Consider the following 22,779-nt stretch of genomic DNA (forward strand, 5'->3'; position numbering starts at 1 on the left):
AAAAGCTAAAGACACGTTACCTAAAGTTTTTAAAGTTAAAAGCAAGACAAAAATATTGAGATATTCACAGATTTAGAGATGAAATATTGAAAACTGATGTTACTCAAATGCAGTGGTATAAAAGTAGCAAATATTAAAGAGTACCACATTGAAGTACAGAAAGTATGACCACACATTTAATTTGTTTTCTAGCCAGTAGAAATACATAGCAACTGGAATCTGGCCTGTGTACTAAACTGATTTTATTTGGAACTTTAATCAGTTAAACATTTCCAAGTGAAAATGCTCATTTACCATTTATTGAATAGGGTAACTAGACTGTAACATTTCTTTCTTATGATAACTAGACTTAGATTTTAAAGTATAAATTCGGAAAGCACTTTTTTTTTTATAACACAGTTATCAGTTACTAATACCACTTTTTTATTGCCTTGCAAAAATGCATGTTTTGTGTAATTATTCATTTATTTTTTTTGGGGGGGTGGTACTAGTGATTGAACCAGGGGGTACTTTACTACTGAGCTATGTCCCATGCTCTTTTGTTTTATTTGAGACAGGGTCTCACTAAGTTACACAGGCTAGCTTCAACCTAGGAAATCTCCTTCTTCAGCCTCCCCAATCCATGTGATCATAGGCATGGGCTGAGCCTGGCTACTTTGGATAATAATATTTTAACCAAAACTTCACTGTATTGGAATAGCCTATTTTTCTCTTTCCTGCCCATGATATATTTTCAAGTGGTCAGAAAACTTTTGAATTTTCTTTTCAAATAAAGATTTCTCAAGATGAAATGGGTCCTTCCATGTGAATGAGTGCAATAATACACTGTCTGAACAAAGTGCTGTTGATGAATATTGATCTAAGTTCAACTTACACATATTGTAACTACATTTTTATTTTATAAAAACAAAGATAATTAATTTAGAATGTTTCTCCATGTGTCTAGATATACATTGCTTGCACAGATTTAATGTCCGAAATAAGTATTAAAGTTTAAGATATGCTAAAATTTCAACATGGCTAAAATTGGCTGTGGCATGTTGTCTAAAAACGAAAGGTGGGATGATTCATTTGCTAAAAGAGTAAAATGTTAGCATCCTATTAATTCCTATGGTACTTATTTTTGAACAGCATATTTATCTGTATGTGCTAATTTAAAATACACAAAATATAGTGCATATTTTGATAAGAATTATATACTACTGAAAAGATACATTAAAATAAATAATTCAAACTACACGTCCACCCACTACCATTACATTACCCAAGGAAAATGTTTGAGTTTAAGAATAAGATTTTTAAAGTCACTGAATATATAAAAAAATTAAAGTAGTATGCTGAATGAGATTGGATAAGACTCTTGTGAAAATAATCTGGCTTATGAAGCACATTTATGTTTTTTTAATTGTTGTTTTTTTAGTTTTTGTTAAACCTTTATTTTATTCATTTATTTATATGTGTTGCTGATAATTGAACCCAGTGCTTCACACATGGGAGGCAAACACTCTACTACTGAGCCACAACCCCAACCCACATTAAAGTTTTGACTTTAGATGCAAGAATTCATAGTGGCAGTCAATGTGAAATGACAGTAAGACTTCGCAAGGTGAAATATGCTGATTCTTACCTAGCTTATGTTTCAGTTGATCAAGACTTAATATACGTTGTAATAATCTAGATAGATGTTATTCTTTATTATTATATACATATGGGTGTGTGTGTTTACCTGACCTTCTGTGTTTCTTTTTATCTTTGATTTTTAGTCATACATCTCCTTTTCTTAACTCTGACATTTTTGATTTTCATTAGGTGGGTAATGAAATTTTTGCCTTTCCAGTATATACATACATCCTTGTCCTTTGTCAGTTTAACAGAGTGTAGTAAAAAAAGTATGGTTATCTAAATAAAACTTGTTTTCTAAAATAACTAATTCTAGTAACTAATGTAATAATTATCTTTAATAATTGTTATCCTAATTGATATTATTATTTTAATATCTTATAAATACTTTTTATTCATGGGATTGCTTCTTATCCTAAATGAGAGATTAAGAATATTTAAGTTTATGAATATCCTAGAAAATTGAGAATCTTGATTGTAGTTTGTAATAATGGACAATTAATTTTTTATAGACAAACATCCTGAAATGAGAAATATAGTGATTGCATTAAATGCCCTTAATTACAGAAAGTTTGCCCAGAAATATAAATAAATTTTAACACTACTTAGAGTTTTACAAGTTTTCAGCATTTAAATGATCTTTGATGCACACTGTAATTACTCTGTTACACTCAATTTAAAAATAGAGTTCATCTTTTTCATTTTTTCCTATTCCTATTTTACTTACTGTCACATAAATTTATAACAGACACAAAAAAAACATTTTACGTTTTTCCTTTTTCTCTCATTTCAAAAAACTTTAATTCTGGGGTCTGTTAAAAGTTTTATGCAGAATATAAAATTGTTGGGATGATAACTCAAAGGGGCTAAAAACAATTAAATTTAGTTCTTGCTTGAGAGAACTGATATATATGCACCATTACTTCCATCTTTAATCCATTCCATTCATCTTATTTTGTTAAGTGACTATACCAATTTTTAAATAATTATTAAATTCATCAGGGAGGATTTCATTGGAACAGCATTGATTGTCACAGATGCTAAAGGAATTATTTGTTCTCATATTAGACAGAGATACTTATTGTTAACCTCAGGCCTTTTTTTCAATGACTAGAAATAAGCACTATGAATTCATATCATTTTTGTTCCCTTGACTATGACTAAAGTATACAAGCAAACAATTGAGCTGAAAATGAAATTAAGCTATGTAATTTTAATGGTGTGTTGTCTTTATTTTTATGTGCAAGGGGCTGGGAATCACCAATCAAATTATGCATGAAATTATATGGAAATGCATTGAACTCTTTTTTTCAGCTAGCAATTGGTTCTGTTTTACTAAAAACATAGGAAAATGTAATCAGTAGGAAAGAACGATGATTATTTAAATTAAGAGCATGAAAATAAAGAAAAACAATACAACTTTCTTAACTGGCAAAAAAAGTAAACTATAAGTAATGGAAATAAAACCCAGAAAATTTCAACTAGAAAATTTTATAGTAATGTCAGATGTAAATAAAAAAAGTCTAAAGAATTGGAAGTAAATGCAAAATAAAAAAGCAATGAATTTTAATAATCTTTTTACTTTTGATCAAAGTTGCAGAATATGGTATAACAATAGAAAGCCATCTTTCATAGAATTTAGGCAGATGAAGTGATATTGTTTAGGAAATCTTGAAAAGAATAATATTTTCAAATTCATTTTCTCATTATTTTTTAAATAAAAACTATGAAAATAATCTTCAGAACATAATTTAATTATTTGGTTTGAATTATTTCAATTGATTGGTAGTATATGTAAAAATATTTCTGAACAACTCTAGTGTCTAAGTGAATATGTGTTACCACAGTGTTATAAATAAATTATGCTCAATTAATTTTTCTTTCTTACATAATGGCAGTATCAATAAAGACATGGGCTAATTTTTAATAGTTATATTAAATATTTAATTAAATTGTATTAATTCTTGTAATTTTCTAGTCACTAAATTTTTTACAAAAACTTCCAAGTAATTACACATAATGGTTAGTTCAATCAAAAATTTTGTCTGATCATTAGTGGTAAAAGGACATGTAATGAATTTTTCAGGAAGGATGGAACTTAGACTATAATGTTGATTTAATTAATTCTTATAAAAAGACCTTGTGGGACTAAATATGTAGAATAACTATATTTTATAGGTTTTGGAGTTTTAACAGTGAAATATAAAAATGAACATAGTTATATATTATTTATTACTGTATATCAAATCACAATTATTTTTTGGGCAATTATACACTACAATTCAATTTAACTTAGAACAATTGCACTATTTTTTCTCAAAAGGGTATGTTTTAACATGGTTGCCTAATTACTCTTAACTCTTTCTTTCTTATTTACATAAGAAGAAAATAATATAAGTATACATTAGAAGCACAAGGAACATATGATACCAGACAAAAATTATGAAGAATTTATTGGGAATTAATACAGGGTCACCATGCTAGCCACCCCCATCACTTCAGCAGAAGTGCACTACAGAAGAATGCTGAGGCTGAAGTGGCATTATTTTCACCTTTAATTTGAACTCAATGTTTATTGAATTTACTTTCTCCACAGTCATCAACTGTATTGATTGTGTTTGCATCCCTATCTCCCCAGCTTTCCAAATCTACTAATGACATAAACAAAATAGGCAATCATATATTTCCCTGGAGGTGATATAGTAAGTGTGACTACCTACTGTTGAACCTAATCTTTAAAAAATAAACAACAACAATAGAACGTTTAAAAAATGTGTAATACTTAAAAAAAAGAAGTAAAATACTCAGTAAACAAAATGAGAAGAAAGAAAAGAATAAATTGGAATAATTTCTAAAATTTTATAAGATAAAATTTTGAACATTGCTTTGTTTACCTTAGTGAAACTATTAACCAAAACTTTTAAAGAAAAACCATTCCAAAAAGCCAAAGAAAGGAAACAAATGGGGAAAAATAATTTGAAGGAATTAGAGAATATGCAAAAAAAATTAAAAGGTCAATTCCACATGTATGAAAATATTCAATGTAAGTACTATATATGTTTGTTGACTAACCTCTCTAAATTTAATGATTTAGCACAACAATAGTAATTTAAGTAGCTGTCATGATGCCTATGATTCAGGACAAAAGTAAAAACTTGACTGGACGATTCAACCTGAGTTTTTCATGAAGGTGCACTCCGTGAGTGGCCTAGCAGCTGGAGTATCTGACAGATAACTGGGTACCTATCTCTTTTTCTTTTTCTCCCCTTCATTCTTGCTTTTGCTCCCTGTCCTTATATGGATTAAGTAAGAGCTAGTTGGTGCTCCTCATAGCATGCTGACATCAGAGCAACTCAAATAATCACATAATAACTGCTCAGTGCAATACTGCAAGAAACCCAGTTCACAAGGCAAAAGGTTCTCCATCTTTTCTCATCCAGCATGAGAAGTCTTGAAGCTTCCCCTTAGGTATATTCTGTTCATTACAAGAGATTCAGGGGGAGAGGAATTGTGTTCTTGATGTGGAAACCATAGAAAGGATATAAAATTCTTTCTCTTGATTAGGGAGTGATAAGTTACTAAAAGAGGTTATATGATGAAAAGACTGTTGGATACCCCTATGGAAAATACTGTGCATTACATATAAGTAATTTAAAATGAAGTATCATAGATGAAGAATATGCCTTTGGAAATAAAATTCTCAATATATGACTTGGAGAGAAATGTAACAAACACAGTCAAGGGAATAAAACATGAAGACAAAGAAAAAAATAGAAGCTAAGGGATAATGGAATTAAAGAAAAAATGATGAGTATTGATGTCTGAATAAATAAGATGTCCAAAAATGTTTAATGTTAAAATGGAGGAGAGGGGCACTAATAAAAAATTTTATTAGAATGTCCCATAACTGAATGGTATGAGGCTGCTGACTGAAAGGACTTGGTGAGTGTGTTGCAGTTTTAATACTATAAACTTTCGGAAATCTGGATAAACAAAAATTTCTGCAAACTTTTGAAGGAAATAAACCCATGGGTTTTATACAAAAGATCAGAAGTCAGAATAAGTATAACTTTTTTTTTTGGTACAGGGGATTGATCTCAGGGGCACTCAAACACTGAACCACATCCCCAGCCCTATTTTGTATTTTGTTTAGAGACAGGTTTTCACTCAGTTGCTTAGTGCCTTGCTTTTGTTGAGGCTGGCTTTGAACTTGCGATCTTTCCGTCTCAGCCTCCTGAGCCACTGGGAGTACAGGCATGCGCCTATGCGCCTGGTAACTATAGCTTATTTTTTTACTGTAATGTGAAAATGAAGATAAAGAAGTTGTCCATTCAAGAAAAACAATATCCCGGCTTCTCTTTCTGCCCAAGAGAATAAGTGCACATATACTCAGTATTTATCACATCGAAATGAAAAAAAAAAATAAGGGTATAACATACTGGAGTTGGAAAGACACAGGGCACTGGTGAAGAACTATCACAGGGTGACAGAGATAAACACAGTTTGAATCTCATAAATTCCCTTTTGGATCATATCAGCAGACTCTGGGGGATGTGTCTTGAAAAAGATGAAACCTGGTTGACCTCACTGTCTAGGCAAAAACATAGGCAGTTATAGAAAAGCCTGTGATTGAGTGTAATTGTAAGCAATAATTCTATTATTCTATAGTGATTGTTTTGCTATTATATCAGAATGTTACATACTAATTAAAAAATCTATATGGTATAAACCAAGAATGTCAAGACATTTTTAAAAAATAGATAGGAATTTTTATTTATTTGAACAGATATCAATAATTATTACAACAAATTGAGAGTGTTTTTAATGAAATAATCATGCCTGTCATAATTATTTTGTTTTGTGCTGCTTTATCAAAATACCAGAAACTGAGTAAGGAAAAAAAAAAAAAAAAAACATTTCTCACGTATCTGGAGAATGCTAAGGTCAGTGACAAACAGTTGGCATCTGACAAGAACAATTTTGCTGCATTACCTCATAGTGGAAGATGAGAGGATGAGAAAGCAAGAGAGGACCAAACTTGTCATTTTATTTAAACCTATTTCCATGATAAGGAAGCCACTCTTGTAACAACAGCATTAACTTTCTCATTAAGGCAGAGCTCTAATGGCCTAACCTTCCCTCATTGTCCTCATATGCCAAGACTGCTGCACTGGTGATTCAGCTCTCACCAAATACTTATTGGAGTGTAAGGGGAGACACATTCAAACCACAGCAGTGCCAATGGACAAATGGAGCAAAATGGAAGGATCGAAAACAGACAAAAATACATTGATGATCTAGTTACAGTTAAGAATTAATGGCTTAAGAACAATCTTTTTTGAATGCTGATTAGAAATAAAAATAGGCCTTTGTGATATGTATAGCATCATAGACATACATCCACACACACACATTCAGATGGTAAAAGTGAATCCAATGTCAAAATGAAAACTTATAAAATATTAAAAGAGAGAATTTTATGGCTCAAAATATATGATTTTGAGTTAGAAAAATATTTCTTTAAAGAGATACAGAGAATAATAATCATATAATAAATGATTGATAAATTTGACTATATTAAAATTAAACATTTCCCTAGGACAAAGGAAACTATTATCAATGATAAAATAAAAATCTCAAACTTGAAGAAGTCATTTCTAATGACATAACTATAAATTGTCAAATCAGAATATATAAAGAAACCCTTAAAATTGAGAATATGTCAAGCAGATCAAGAAGAACAGAGAGGGAAGAAAGATATGAATGCACAACAGAGGAAAATTGAATAGTGTACAAAAAAATAAGTGAAGGGGTGATCTCATTCATAAAAATAGCAAGGGTATATTCAAGAAACAGGCCAGTTTGAGTATAGTTGGTTGAAAGGAGTATGAAGTCAAAGTGACAGGCAGAGGCTACATCATTATGAATTAATTATAAATAATTTTAAGTTACTTATAATTAATTATAAATTAAGTTATGGGCTTTAGATAAAGTTCTAAGTACATGGGGAATCCACTGATGGATTTTGAGCAAAGCAGTGGCATGCACTGTTTTACACTGAAAGATGATCTCTTTGGCTAGAAGGTAGAGAGTAATCCTGGAAGGACAAAAATCAAAGTGGAGTGACCAGCTTCAAGAGCTTCAGTGGCAAACTATGGAGACTGGCATTCAAATAGCAACAGTAGAGATTATGAGAAGCAACTGAAGATATATCTTGAAGCCAGAAGGGTTTTACTTATGGAATAAAAGGGTAGAGCAAGGGGGAAGAGTCAGTGACTCCTAGGATTTCACTTTGCTTAGACTTTTTTTTGGGGGGGAGTGGGGGCGATTCTGGGATGGAACCCACCCAAGGCTTTGTGCATGTGAGACAAGTGCTCTACCAACTGGTCTATGTCCCCAGCCTAGGTTTTTGGTTGAATGAGTAGCTTGATAATCACAGTTAACTGAATTGGAGAGCCATGATTTGTTCAGAGGATGAAAATGATGCACTTGTTTTAGGACAAGGGTTAGTACTATCACTGAAAAGGTTCTTCTCATATTATTTGCTTATCACCTGTGATCATCAATTTTATGTGCCATCTTGATAAAGATAGGGTGCCCAATTGTGTGGTCAAATATTTGTCTTACTATTGCTGTTAAGATATGTTTAAATATGATTAACAATTTTAATCAGTAAATATTACATATATAGATTAACCTCCACAATGTGTCTGGGACTCATCCAATTAGTTAAAGGGCTTAAAATCAAAGACAGAGGGATCCCAAAGAAGACTTCTCAAGATTCTAACAGAAATGCAGCTTGAGTTTTCATCTTGCTACTCTGTCATATGGGTTTTTGACTTGAGATTTCAACATCAAGTCTTACTAGAATTTTAAAAATTCCATCCTTCCTTACAGATCTCAAAATTGCCTGTCCCCACAATTGCATGAACCAATTTCTCTCTCTCTCTCTCTCTCTCTCTCTCTCTCTCTCTCTCTCTCTCCCATTTTCATCAATGATTGACAAATTCTCCAAAAGTAGATCGGCTGTCTGTTTTGCCATTTCAGCTTTGCATGAAGAATGTATCTCCTGCTTTCTCTTCCTGGCAGTGCACGTTCGCCAAGGGACCAGGTCTGTATTTTTAAACTTTAAGAAGCACTGAGATTGAATGCCTTTAGAGAAAAACATATGAATCATCAGTTCAATTTACCATTCCTTGGAGGACTCTCCACTCTCACCTATTTCCTACTTTTATATGATTTTTTGTTTTGAACCTAATAGCCATTAGTCTCTAGCAATATGGACAGTTGTGTTCTGCTTTCTGAAGCTTTCAGCCTTATCCTTAAGCCTCCCTCCAGACTCATAATTCAACACATCTTAAGTCTTTTGCTGAAGAATGATAATGTGCTTGAAGTCCCTTGCTTCAACAGTGTTTGCCCTTTGATGCTATGTGAGCTCTGGGTCTCTAATTCCCAGAAATACCCTCTTCTTTGGTCAACCACAGGTCTTCACTTCAAACCTATAGCAAGAATGGCCAGTTTTTCAGGGGAGAAAACTGTTGCTGGTCATTAGTTACCTCTGCACACATTTCTTCTCTCACGTTCTGGGTCTTGTTGTATATACAGTGATGGGGCCATAGCAATAGGATTGTTTCTTAATCAATCTGGTTATTGTACATGCCACCAATGGGAAAGTGAGCCTGCTATTACTAACCTGAGTAATGCTGTTCCTAAGATAAATTAGAGAGGTGTATGATACCCTGACAATTTCAGAGAAAGTTTAAATTTGCATCCTTTTGGTGTGGGGAGTGGCATCTGAGGATTGAACTCAGGGGCAATAAATCACTGATCAACATCCAGAGCCCTATTTTTGTATTTTGTTTAGAGACAGGGTTTCTCTCAGTTGCTTTGCACCTTGTTTTTGTTGAGGCTGGCTTCGAACTCTGAATCTTTCTGCCTCAGCCTCGCAAGCTACTGGGATTACTACAGTTGTGAACCACTACACCTGGCTAGATTTGCATTCTTTTTTTTTCTCTTTTTTTTTTTTTTTGGTGGTGCTGGGGATCGAACCAAGGGCCTTATTCATTCAAGGCAAGCACTCTATCAACTGAGCTATATTCCCAACCCTATATTTGCATTCTTATTCCTACAAAAATTAAATATGTTTCTTGGTAATCCATGTATGCATCATATTCCCTTTGATTAATATTCATAGTTGATTTGAGCTCCTGTCTTAACTTTTAACCTCAGTATTCTTCAATATGAAGAATAAGATTTTCTTAAGCAGTTGTTGATCCCCAGTTTTCATCATCTAACTTTAACTTTTCCACTCATCCAAAATATTGAGGATTTTTAAGAAATGGGCTAGGTGTATTTGTGCACACCTCTAATCCCAGTGGCACCTGAAGCTGAGGCAGGAGAAGTCAAGGCCAGCCTCAGACATTTAGCATGATCCTAACTAAGCAACCTAGTAAGATGCTGCTTCCAAATAAAATTTAAAAGGACTGATGATGTAGCTCAAGGGTAAAGCACCTTGGAGTTCAAGTCACAGTACAAAAAACAAACTAACGAAGGAACCCTACACAAAATGGGCCCTTATAGTGGCATTTGACTGCAATGTTCATTTCCTTCTAGTAATAGTTAATGATGTACTATATACTGTATTTATTTTTAAGAGTCCAAAAGAATAGAAGGCTTGGTTCCTGTCCTAAAAATAAATACATATTTTCTTTCAGGATGACTTACAGAAATAATATTTCAAAATTGTCACATGTGTTTTGAAAATTTATACACGTATTTATATACATATATGTATACACATAATTTATATACGTAGTTATAAATAAAATATAGAGAATTTATATATTCATATACTAAAATTATAATTCAGGCAGAAGGAAAGAGACACAAGTTTTAAATGTACTTTAGGAATCAATTTATGTAGGATCACAGTTATGACCTTGAAGGCGGAGTAAGAATTTTGCACAATGGATAAGGGGAGAAGTTATGGACACATGACATCTAGTAGTTCTGGGGAACTTGTCTTTCTATCTGATAAAGGTGCAGATGTCTCAGCCAGAGAAGCAGCCTGCTTTATTGATGACAGCCTCATATCTTGATCTCTCTATTCTTTTGATTAGGAAAACACAGAAAGTTAACCTAGAATAAGTTTTTCCATTTTAACCTAATGCCCTATATTTCAGAGGATCTGTGCATCTATCAGATACTGCATTCAGTATTGTTTTTGTATTTTTCACACATACATACCTCATACATATAATTAAGTTTTTTATACAATAACATTTATTGCATCTTAAAACAATTCTCATTTTAATAATTATTTTAAACATATGAATATAAACATCCAAACTCCTCTTTCTAGTTCTCCTCCCTACACAAAGGACCTCTATGGGCTTAGCAACCCCTTCAAATCACCCTTTGTAGCCTAGTCTTAAATTCTCTTGAAATCATAAAACACCATGTGCAGAATTTTCACCATTATCTTCAATTTGGTGTAGTACATTTCAGTTCAAGAAATATTTAAATAAACTCCTTCCATTGGTATTTATTCCTAGCCCTCACTTTCCTTTCATAGCATCTGTTATCACACATTTTTTGGTGAAGAGGTGGACAGAAATATTCTCAGTTGCTTTCACAGTTCATAGAATTGACATGATCTTCCTTTACTAATTATTCTTCAATCTCTTTTCACATAATTAATAAAAAATGAAGTCAGGCATGGTGACACACATCTGTAATCCCAGTGTCTTGGGAGGCTGAGACAGGAGGATTGCAGGTTTGAGGACAGCCTCAGCAACTTAACAAGGCCTTGAATAACTTAGTGAGCTCCTGTCTCAAAAAAAAAAAAAAATCTGGGCTTGCAGCTCAGTTGTAAAGTGCCTCTGGGTTAATTCCCCAGTATCCCCCCCACACACAAAAAAATTCATATATATTTGAATATATACATATTTTATGTATGTATTGTAAATCCACAATTGTTAAGACTTTTCTAAACTGTGGGAAAATAAGGTATCAATGTCCACCATTTTTTTTGGACCACAAAGGAATAGTTTGCAGAATTTACTCATTTTCAAAACTATAAGAAGGAAGATACTAACTTATTAAATAATATAAACTTTCTCTAAAATATTTCCTTTGTAACTCTATTTACAAAGGATAATCTCCCAAGTTAGGAATAATATGTCTACTGTATATTATACATGACACTGATGTTCTTGCCATATAGAATGGTGTTTGTTTTTTTCTTTTTTAATTGTGGGCCTCTGAAGTAGATAATGCCTATAAAAGCATGTCTATGAAAAAAAATCAATGCTTTTGATGTTTTCTCCCTGTTTTTCTGTACTAGAAAAAAAAACCCTAATTGATATGCTTCAAGATGTAAGTTTACTAAACTTTCTTTTCTTTGGTACTGGGGATTTACCTCAGTTTTATTTAACCACTGAGCCACATCCCAGCCCTTTCAATTTTTTTATTTTGAGACAAGGTCTTGCTAAGTTGCTTAGAGCCTCCCTAAGTTGCTAAGGCTGACTTTGAACTTGTGATAACTCCTTCTTCATCCTCCCAAGTTGCTGGGATTACAGGTATACACCATCATCCCTGGCTAGTTAACTGATTTTCTAAAAGGTGGTACCTTCTAGAATTGTACAGCACTCACTGATATGAAAACTGATTTCTTGAAGAGTCTTGAGGAATTCTTAATGGCTTCAGAAAGAACTCCCAAACTTCCTTGACAATCCAGATTAGGGTCACCAGTCAGGGGCTCATAATTGCAAGGCCAACCACCCTGTCCATATTTTACTTCCCCAGCCCCCAAAAAAGATTAACTATTTATTTATTTCTGACCAGATTGTGTTTGCTGGCATTAATGTGCTCTCAGCTGATTTCTGATGCTAGGCTACCTTCACTGGTATATTTTATTGAATTTGGTTATTTGAGTCATTGCCTTACTTTTCATAAGATATAATTCACTGGACCAGTAAGAGCAGTATGTTAATGTTGATACCACCAGAATCGCAAAGGATATCTGTTACATTCTAGATTTCTTTTCAGCAACAATAAAATATCTAAGCTATTTGAAAGAAAATCAATCATAAAATGCTCGTTGTATGTCAGAAACTATTCAACAATATCTGATATTTTTACAACAATGAACATGAAAATGAACTGAAATTGTTAAATTCAGAGAATGTATGTTATAGTTCTCTTGATTCTTTTATCAAAATTCATCTTTCAGAGAACTATAAACACTACAAATGTGATTCTACTTATCTATACAATTATTTCTCAGATTTTGGACTGGAGTCAAATACTAACAATTACCAATATCTAAAATGGTCTTAATATTCTGAATAAGAAAGAATCTCACAATATAAACAATAGAAGAAGTTTCTCAGAACTAGTCATCTGACTTTTACAGGAAGTACTAGTATTTTTTTCTTTTCCTTTCCTTATCCCTCTCCCTCCCTTCCTCCCCCACCGCCCCCACCTCTCTCTCTCTCTCTCTCTCTCTCTCTCTCTCTCTCTCTCTCTCTCTCTCTTCTTTCCTTTCCTTTTCTTTTCTTTTCTTTAGTTTCTTTTCTACCAAGAATTGAACCCAAAGGCACTTAATCACTGTGCCATATCCTCATCCCCTTCTATTTTTGATACAGGGTTTAACCAGGTTGCTTACAGCATCTCTAAACTGATTAGGCTGGCTTTGAACCTGTGATCCTCCTGCCACAGCCTCCTAAACCCCTGGCATGTGCCACTATGACTGGCTTGGTATTTATTTTCACTTTTAAATTTTTTCAATATTTTTTTCTAGCCAAAAGTGGAAAAATGAGGTAAAAGCCTTTATGGATTCTTTCAGTAACATGTTAAACGTCTATGTACTCTGAAGATAGATTCTTTTATTGTTTTAGTGATATTTTCTTATTTTATGAATGAACAGAAAAAAAAATGAACTGCTATCAAGAGGTAAAAGATTTGCTATGGTCTGAATATATGTTTCACCCTAAATTCACATTTTGAATCCCTATCCTCCAAGTTGATGGTATTAGATGGGCCTTTTGGTGGTGGATAGGATGTGCAGGTTAAAAAACCTTCAGGAATAAGATGGGTACAGTGCCCTTATATAAGAAGCCTCAGGCAGACCCCTGGTTCCTTCTGCCATGGAGCGCACAGCCAGAAGGTACGGAAGAGAAGGTGTCAGCAGACCCTGAATCTGCTGACACATTGTTCTTGGACTTTCCAGCCTCCAGAACTGTGAATGTAAATTTCTGTTGTATAGAAACTATGTGTCTGTGGAGCTGATTATAGCAGACTGAACACTGTGAAACAAGGATCCTCCAACATGAACCCATCCTGGAGTTTACTCTTGATTTAACTTCCATGTAATAAACAATTGACTCTCTAGTTCCTAAGCTGGGTAATCCAGAGTTCCTTTTAGCTTATAAGCTTTATTTTATGTAAATATCTCAAATAACTGCTTTATTAGAAATTCTATAAAAATATCAGATATGTGCTACATTTCAAATTACCAGGCATTTATTAATCATTTATATTTCAAATAATTCTTTAATTTAAATGGATTGCTTAGTTTTAAATATTACAACTAGTCAATATAAACAAACGTAATGATGTTATAATTAAACATATCTGAATAAAGTTAAGGCATAGGAAGATGACTTTTAAATGTGCAGTACAGTACCAGTTGTTCTATTTTCATTAGTTGTCATGTATCTTGCCATGTCCTTTATCTGCTTGTGAATTTACAAGTAACACAGCAGGTTGTGAATTTTTAATAGGCTTTCCTCAGGGAAAGAAAAGGTCAGTATTATCATAAATTTCTTCTTAAAGATTTGTGGCACAAATGTTTCACACCGCAAAACAGGTGTTAGTGAGAAACTAAAGCCATAATAATCTAATATTTTTTCCCTGTTTAAAGAAAACTTAGTCTCATATAATAAAATAGCACAAGACAAGTTCTTATGAAAGTTATTTCTCTGTAAATAGATGCGATAAGTTTTTTAACACATGTTCCATTGATGCCTCTTCTCTGCAACAAAAATAAGTGATCTTATTCAATTAAATGTTTAACAAATTCAAGCACTGACGCCTCATATCCAAATAAAAAAAGGAAGAGTAATTAGAGGGTTGCAATCATAATAATTAATTATTGTCTGAACTTAGTAAATGAGGCAGAACAAGAAATAAACTGTATCACACATACACAGAATGACGGAAGGAAACAATGCCAGTGCACATGTGAATAGAGTATGCTCAGAAAAGATGATTTGAAAACTAAGGAGATATGTAAAAATAGAGGAGAAGGATTGCCCATTTGTCTCTTCCTATATCTGCTAGGAAAGCATCAGCATTCAGTGTCCCTGCAAGGAGCTGCCTTTAACAACCATGGGTTTTATCTTCGGGAAGAGGCATTTTCTCCAATCTCGAGAGTATAGGAATTCATCTCTCTGACTCATTTAGAATGACAGATATCAATTTTAGTTTTTTACTTATACATTTCTCAATTTTTTAAAAACCCTTCTATCATTAAACAGAGGTTAATATCAAGACAGTAAATAAGGTCATTTTAATCTTTGTTTTCTTTTTGTTTGTTTTTAGTTGTAAATGGACACAATACATTTATTTTATTTATTTATTTTTAGGTGGTGCTGATATTTGAACCCAGTGCCTCACACATGACATGCTAGCCAAAAGCTCTACCACTGAGCTACATGCTCAGTTCCAACATTTGTTTTTCTTTTTCTTTTCTTTGTTTCTTTTTTTTTTAAATTCCTTTGCTTACTGTCTTTTTTTTTTTTTTTTTTTTTTGCAGTACTTGAAATTTAATGCAGGGACACTCTTCAGTGATTTACATCCCCAGCCCTTTTTAATTTTTATTTTGAGACAGTGTCTGACTAAGTTGTTAAAGGTGGTCTCAAATTGCAAATCTTCCTGCCTTAACTTCCCTGGTAGCTGGGATTACAGCCGTGCATCACAACATCCAGCTTCATGTTTTACTCTTTTTTAAAAAAATATATTTATTTATTTTTTACTCTTAACTAATATAATAGAGTTTACTTGTGGCCCTCTGTAAGCAAAGTTTTCTTTAAATACAAATTATCATTACTTCAATATTGTATAGTTCAAAAAATTATTGTCTATAGTTTCTTAACAATAAAACACAAATACATAGAGAATACTAATGCGATGGTTAGAATTATAACTATTTTATTCTCTTAGTTATATTTCTGTTGGAGAAAGTAGACATCCTTCATTTTCCAATTTTTAATGTCACAGTCTGACTTACAATTCTCATCTCTTTGATTCCCTGCTACATGTACAATTTTCTAATCCAATGGAAACTCCCACAGTATGTGATCCAATTATAGGATCTAATTTTTACTCTCTGTAGTATAATATAAGTATAGGTAAAAATCCTGCTGTGATTTATATTCTAAAATTCAGCATTATAGAAATTAATATCTCACCATATGAGCAGCTTTATAAATATGTTTTATTGATTAGAATAGTTGAACTGATTTTAATCAGTTTCATATCTTGCTTTATATCCTTGACCAAAATCTATGTTCTATATTCATCCTCTTTTCTAAGATGTAAAATTTGTAAAATGGAAAACTTTTCCTAGTTCAAATGTCTTCTTATTCTTAATTGGGTAGTTTGGTTGTGTATACTTAACAAACCCTCCATTATTCCTGTAGGCTAGTTTGGTAGCTGTCCTGTGAATATCCATCCACACTTTGTTTGAATCTTTCATTGAACTAGAATGAAATTTTTGATTTCACTTAGTTGTACCTGACTCTTCTGATAATAAACAAATATTTATCCATTCAAATTACTGAATGAATAAAAAAAATCAGAACTGTCTATTGCAAACCATAAAGTCATCTGTTCAAATGATGGATATTGATATTATCAATGCTCTTTTCTTGAATTATTTTGATTCCCAGGCAGAAAGAAATGTGCAATGCCTAGATCTGCCATATGGAAAATTACCACTGTGTGGTACATGCATATAATTGGAAAGTTTCCCAGCAACTATGTGCATTTTCATTTACTAAAAAGCATCAATCTTGTGACTTTTTGAGAGTGGTTCCCTGGACAACACAATCATATGTTACTTCTAAGAGCTTTTCAGTTAAAAGTAGATATTTCCTGAGTTTTCCACCCCTACCTTACTGTTTATGAATAGCTAAAAATGTATTTAAAATTTTGTTCTCTAATTTCTTTATCTTTGTCTCTAAAGTGAATATGCCTTTTGGGTTTTCTGTCTTGCATTATATTTGTAATAATGAGTTATCAATCCTGAAATAAGAGAAATAAAAATATTTTTCAAGAGTTGATAGGTAAATACAAATTACTGATAATCATTAAAAATCAAACTACTTTTGTTGATAGTGCTAATATTAGAAATTAAGAAAAATCTACAATTTATTAAATATATCTTAAGGCAAATAATAAAAATTTGAAGTGTAATATTTTGTTTCAAATAATAAAACTGTAATCCTAACATAAAAATGTTTACTGGTTGTGTGCTACAAGTGAAGAAAACCTTACAATCCTTGTGGTTTTCAAAGCCAAACTTCGTGCTTCCTATGGCCAACCTCATTCCTTAAGGACACAAATCCAGTGGAAGGCAAGAGATACACTCACTAGAATCCATATCCATTTTTATAATCCACAATGCATGAGGGACACATTACTACCTGCTCAAACATCCTTGGGCTTCCTTTAGGTTCTATGGGTATCTCTTCTCCAAGTCTTCTTAAGACCAAATTCACTCACTGATACCTGTATCCATAAGTCTGGGGGCTGACCTTATAGGTGGGTATCTGGTGACAGGCAGAATATACGGAACTTTCCCATGACACACAGATTCCTGGGTTTGCATTTGTACTCACTCTGATGGTACTGGAATGGGATGTCCATGTGGATGCATGCAAAGCTCTTTGATGTGAATTAATTTTGAAAGATTGAGTGTGGTTTTCTTTGGACACAAGCAAGGAAGAAAGAAAAAGACTTGCCCTGCATTGTCTTGCCATTTAAGGATTTTAAGAAGATAGATTTGATAAGGCAAGAAGCCAGAACATTTTTTATTTTATAGTTTCCTATTTTTTTCAGTAATAAGTATCAAATAATTTTTAATTTGACTTATGACATATATATTGTGTGTTTTTTTGTAGATTTCTATCTGAACTTGTGCTATGAGACCTACAAATATTTATGAGGTAGTCTCTGTCTTTTCTTTGAACCAAAAATGGTGTATATTTTTCCTAAAGTATACACTATGCTTTTCAGCTTTGTCTATCTTACAAATCCTAAAATATTTCTAATTCCCCGATAGAAATACAATGACTAATAATAAGTTTGTAGAAGGTGAAATTCCTGCAAAATATGAGAGTTAAAGACTTTTCCATACAGCAAAAGATTGAGAGAACTGTTTACAACAACACATCAAGACTGATGGTTGCTGTCTCAATCAGATTTATTTGCCCATGAAAATGGTTATTTACCAAGTAAAGGGAAGAAGGGATTTGGTTCATTTTATTACTTTTTCCCATTTATAAAAAAAAATCACAATCATACATAAAAGACTATTCCTGGTGCTTAAAGCATATAAATGAGCGTTATCAAACCTATTCAACTCTCATTTCCGGAAGTAAGATTACTGACCCCATTATTCTGTGATGGAATTTGAAGGACCTTCTTTGAATTCTTTCAGCATTATTCGCCTTTAAACGTTATCATGGATATGCTCATTTTTATTTCCCATAGCTTCATTCAGACCAAGATAAAGGAGATGGATCACTCAAATATATTTTATCTGGAGATGGAGCTGGAACTCTTTTTATTATTGATGAAAAAACAGGTGATATTCATGCCACAAGAAGAATTGATAGGGAGGAAATGGCCTTTTACACTCTACGTGCGCAAGCAATTAACAGAAGAACTCTGCGGCTAGTGGAGCCAGAATCTGAATTTGTGATAAAAATCCATGATATCAATGACAATGAACCAAAATTTCCAGAAGAAATTTACACAGCTAGTGTTCCTGAAATGTCTGTTGTAGGTAAGTTTATTTACAGCATTATGAAGATATTTAAAACATGAAAAATTTCAAGAAATACTTAAAATATTAGGATAAATTAACTGAAAACATTTTATATATTCCTTATCAAGACTACATGTTTAACATTATTTTAGTTAGGAAATAAGGAAAAAAGAAATTAATTCATTTCACAGTGCTTGTGAATTTGTAAATCATATATATATATATATATATATATATATATATATATATATGATAGAATGATAGATCTTCTTTTAAAAATTAATTAAAAATTGACTTTCAATAGAAAAATGTGAGAATATTAATTTTATGTCACATGGATTTGTTTAAAAGATGTGTAAAATTCTGTCCTAGGATATAATTATAGTCATCTCTTTCTTTCCACAAAGGCTGGTTCAGGGCTGCCCACAGATACTGAAATTCTTGGATGCTCAATTTCCTCATATAAAATCACACAGTATTTGCATACAATGAATACCCATCCACACATGTATTTTAAATCATTTCTAGATTATTTATAATACCTACTGCAATAAAAATGCTATAGAAATAGTAGCTATGCTACATTGGATAGAGACTATTACAGGAAAAACTTCTACTCATATTCAGTAGATGTACATTTTTAAAAAATATTTTTGAACCTAGGAAAATTGAGTCCTAAAATAAAGAACCTGCAGATATAGGTGGCCAATGATTTTAAGAATAGTATTGCCTGTTGCAGTGGTTCACACATGTAAAGCCAGTCACTGGAGAGATGGAGGCAAGAGAATTCTAATCCTGAGGCCAGCCTGAGTAGCTTACTGAGAACCTGTCTCAAATAAATAGAAAGATTGGGGTTTATGCACAGTGGAAGACCATTTGGCTAGCATTCACGAGGCCTTGGGTTTAATTACAGTACCGCATACACACAAGAAAAATATTACTATTAATGCAATATAGAATTTTAGCTATGTGTATTAGTTACAAATTACCAAAAGAGTTTATTTAGCTTATCTATATATACCAAATGATGGAATTCAATTACTGATTTATTTCTTATTATGTATTAAGATACTCATTTATTATAACACATATATGTATACATACATATACATATATGTATTTGTATATATAAAATATACATGTATATAAAAATATACAATATATTTAAACCTGCTGATATGAATCTCAAATTGAAATAAACCTCCAGTTGAAAACACACAATTAATCATTTGCTGGTAGAGAATTACAAGGTTGAATTTTGAAACTTATAAAACAGAAGTCATGAAAAGGGTAAAATTCAAGAAAGTGGAGTTTATTTTTTCAATTTAAATAAAAATAAACATATTTGTAGGAGAATAATGCTAATACTGTCATTTTTAATTAGATAGAGGATGACAAAGAATTAAATGCACCAAGAAATTCAGATAATATTTTTAGAGAGACACACATTTGAATTTAATACAAATACACACTTTTCAAATGTATGTACATTTTTTAAATTGATGTGACCGCTATGATGACTTTTTTTTTTACATGTAACAATTTAAATAGTAATGTTTTAAACTGCAATTCTCAAAAGATTTGGTCTGGATTGTTATTTAATGTTTACTTACTAAATTCCAAGGGCTTGGGACAATCACCTAACTCTAAAGCCCTTATAAATATCATGAACTTTATTAGATTTTAGTAGTTCATAAAAATTAGGATCATCTTAGATTGTTTCTAAGTTAAGAATTTAATATATTCATAAAGATGTATTCTAGATCAGATGTTAATTATTTTTAGAGTTAATTAGTGCAGGGGTGAGGAAGAGAACAGACTTATTACTTTGTGCTTAGATATGCCTTTAAAAAAAACAAATCTATTATATAAAAATAAATTTAAATATCAAAACTGAGAATTTGAAAAAATGATCATATTTGTTAACATTTGAAAAACTGCAGCATTATCTATTTTATACATAAAATACTGTTGATTAAATATAGATTATGCAGTTGAACTTAAAGTTGAACTGCAGTAACACTATATAAATATAAAAATCAAATATTTATACTTTATCATCTTACTATAAAGCCCTTATAAATATGAACTTTATTTTAGTAGTTCATGAAATACACACACACACACACACACACACACACATATAATTGATTATCATCCAAATTATATGTAAAAGTTTTATTAAGTGGCCATTATTAAAGACAAACATCAATGAAGTCTTCAATGGAGCTTTTGCTCCTCCTTCTGGTACTGTGCAGAACTAAGCTGAGTTTGGATACTTCAGGTACTTCTGTGGTGCAAGTCACAGCTACAGATGCTGATGACCCTTCCTATGGGAACAGCGCCAGAGTCATTTACAGCATACTTCAAGGGCAGCCCTATTTCTCTGTGGAGTCGGAAACAGGTCAGGAATAATGAATCGGTGTTCGTTCATTTAACCATCTTTGTCATCTTTATTAGTACAGAGAGGGGAGAATGAGAACAAAGCATTAATACTCATGAAAGTCTGAGGATGCCACAATTAAAGATGACAAAACTCAATGTTAAAATATCAAATATGCTAATGGAAATGTAATTGTTTTCGTGTTTTTATACATGGATTCAGATGACTCTAGAATACACTGGGAACTTCCAGAAAATATTTATATGGAATTATTTTTACAATTAATAGAAATCAATATCAAAAGAATATCTTTTAAAAATTCACTAGTCTAAAAATACTACTTGTGAGCTGAATCAAATAATAACTGAAAATCCAGTTAGAATAATGAAAGTATTTGTATTTTCTTCAGGTATCATCAGAACTGCTTTACCAAATATGAACAGAGAAAACAGAGAACAATACCAGGTGGTCATCCAAGCCAAAGGCATGGGTGGCTAGATGGGAGGTTTGTCTGGGATCACCACAGTGAACATCACACTGACAGACATCAATGACAATCCACCTCGCTTCCCACAGAGTAAGTGGCCTTTAATGGTAATTTATGCTCATTCTGAAGAAAGTTTTAGAATTTTTTTTTAAGTTTTAGAAAAATAAAACAAAATAGAGTTAAAAGAAGAAATAAAAAAGGAACTATCAATTTTATTTGAAACACTTGAAAATGTGCTAAACAAATGAACTAAAACTATATGTTGATGAGTTCACTGTTATTCAAAATAAAATGAAATATTTCAGGCATATTTTATTCAGACAGGAGCTGTGATTAACAATCATCTTTATATTTATACATTTAGTTTAATATTTTACTGAAAATGCACTGTTATAATTAACAATTCACTCCTCTCTATTTAGAACTTAATAAAAGGACGCTAGCTTAAAGGTAAATTTTTATGATACAAAATATAATTTGACAAATTATAAATACTTCATCAGAAAGGGCTATATAGAAAAATCTTCTAAAACCTGAGAAATATTTCCAATCACTGTGTATTTAATGTCAACTGTTAACACTTCAAATCCTCAAAATAAATTCAGAATATATTAAGACCCCCTAGCTTCTGCCCTTATAATACATACATTTATTCTTTTTTTTCTTGTACAAATTTGTGTGACTACATGCCTAATTGTACATACAGAGAATGATAATGAGTCTCAGTGGACACACCCAAAACCAAATCAATTTTTTTCTATTCTAAAAGAGCCTATACTTCAAGATGGAATTTAATGTTGTTAGAAATGAGACATAAAAATCAAATTCTAGTGATAATCTAATTTCTCATCATTTGCTGAATATTTACTTCTAAATATATCTCCATTTCAGTTAGTGTTTTGGTTTAAATATTTTCCTAATAAAATATTAAAATATAAAATGCAATGGCTTTTTTGTGATATTTGTATCTTTGAAGACTATTACTCAGAATGAATGATAGTGTAAGAATTCACTGTGGGTTTCTTTTTTTCTTTCTTTTTTTTTTTTTTTTGCTATTTATTTATTTACTTTTGTAGTTCTAGATGGATAGCATGCCTTTATTTTATTTATTTACTGAGCTATAGCCCCAGCACTGTTGGATGATTTGAAAGCATTTTATTCTTTTCTCTGTTTTTTAATCAAAATGTGATTATTAGTAGTGTATTTTTTAAATTATATTGCCTACAATTACTT

The 22,779-nt window shown here is 31.9% G+C and overlaps 1 pseudogene; it reads left to right on the forward strand.

The window, feature by feature from the left end:
• The first annotated feature begins 13,713 nt into the window (after nucleotides 1-13,713).
• Nucleotides 13,714-22,779, forward strand: part of LOC143409589 (cadherin-10-like) — a 57,562-nt pseudogene continuing 48,496 nt past the window's right edge.

This window comes from Callospermophilus lateralis, unplaced genomic scaffold (genome assembly GCF_048772815.1).
Source record: "Callospermophilus lateralis isolate mCalLat2 unplaced genomic scaffold, mCalLat2.hap1 Scaffold_103, whole genome shotgun sequence".
Classification (NCBI taxonomy): Eukaryota; Metazoa; Chordata; class Mammalia; order Rodentia; family Sciuridae; genus Callospermophilus; species Callospermophilus lateralis.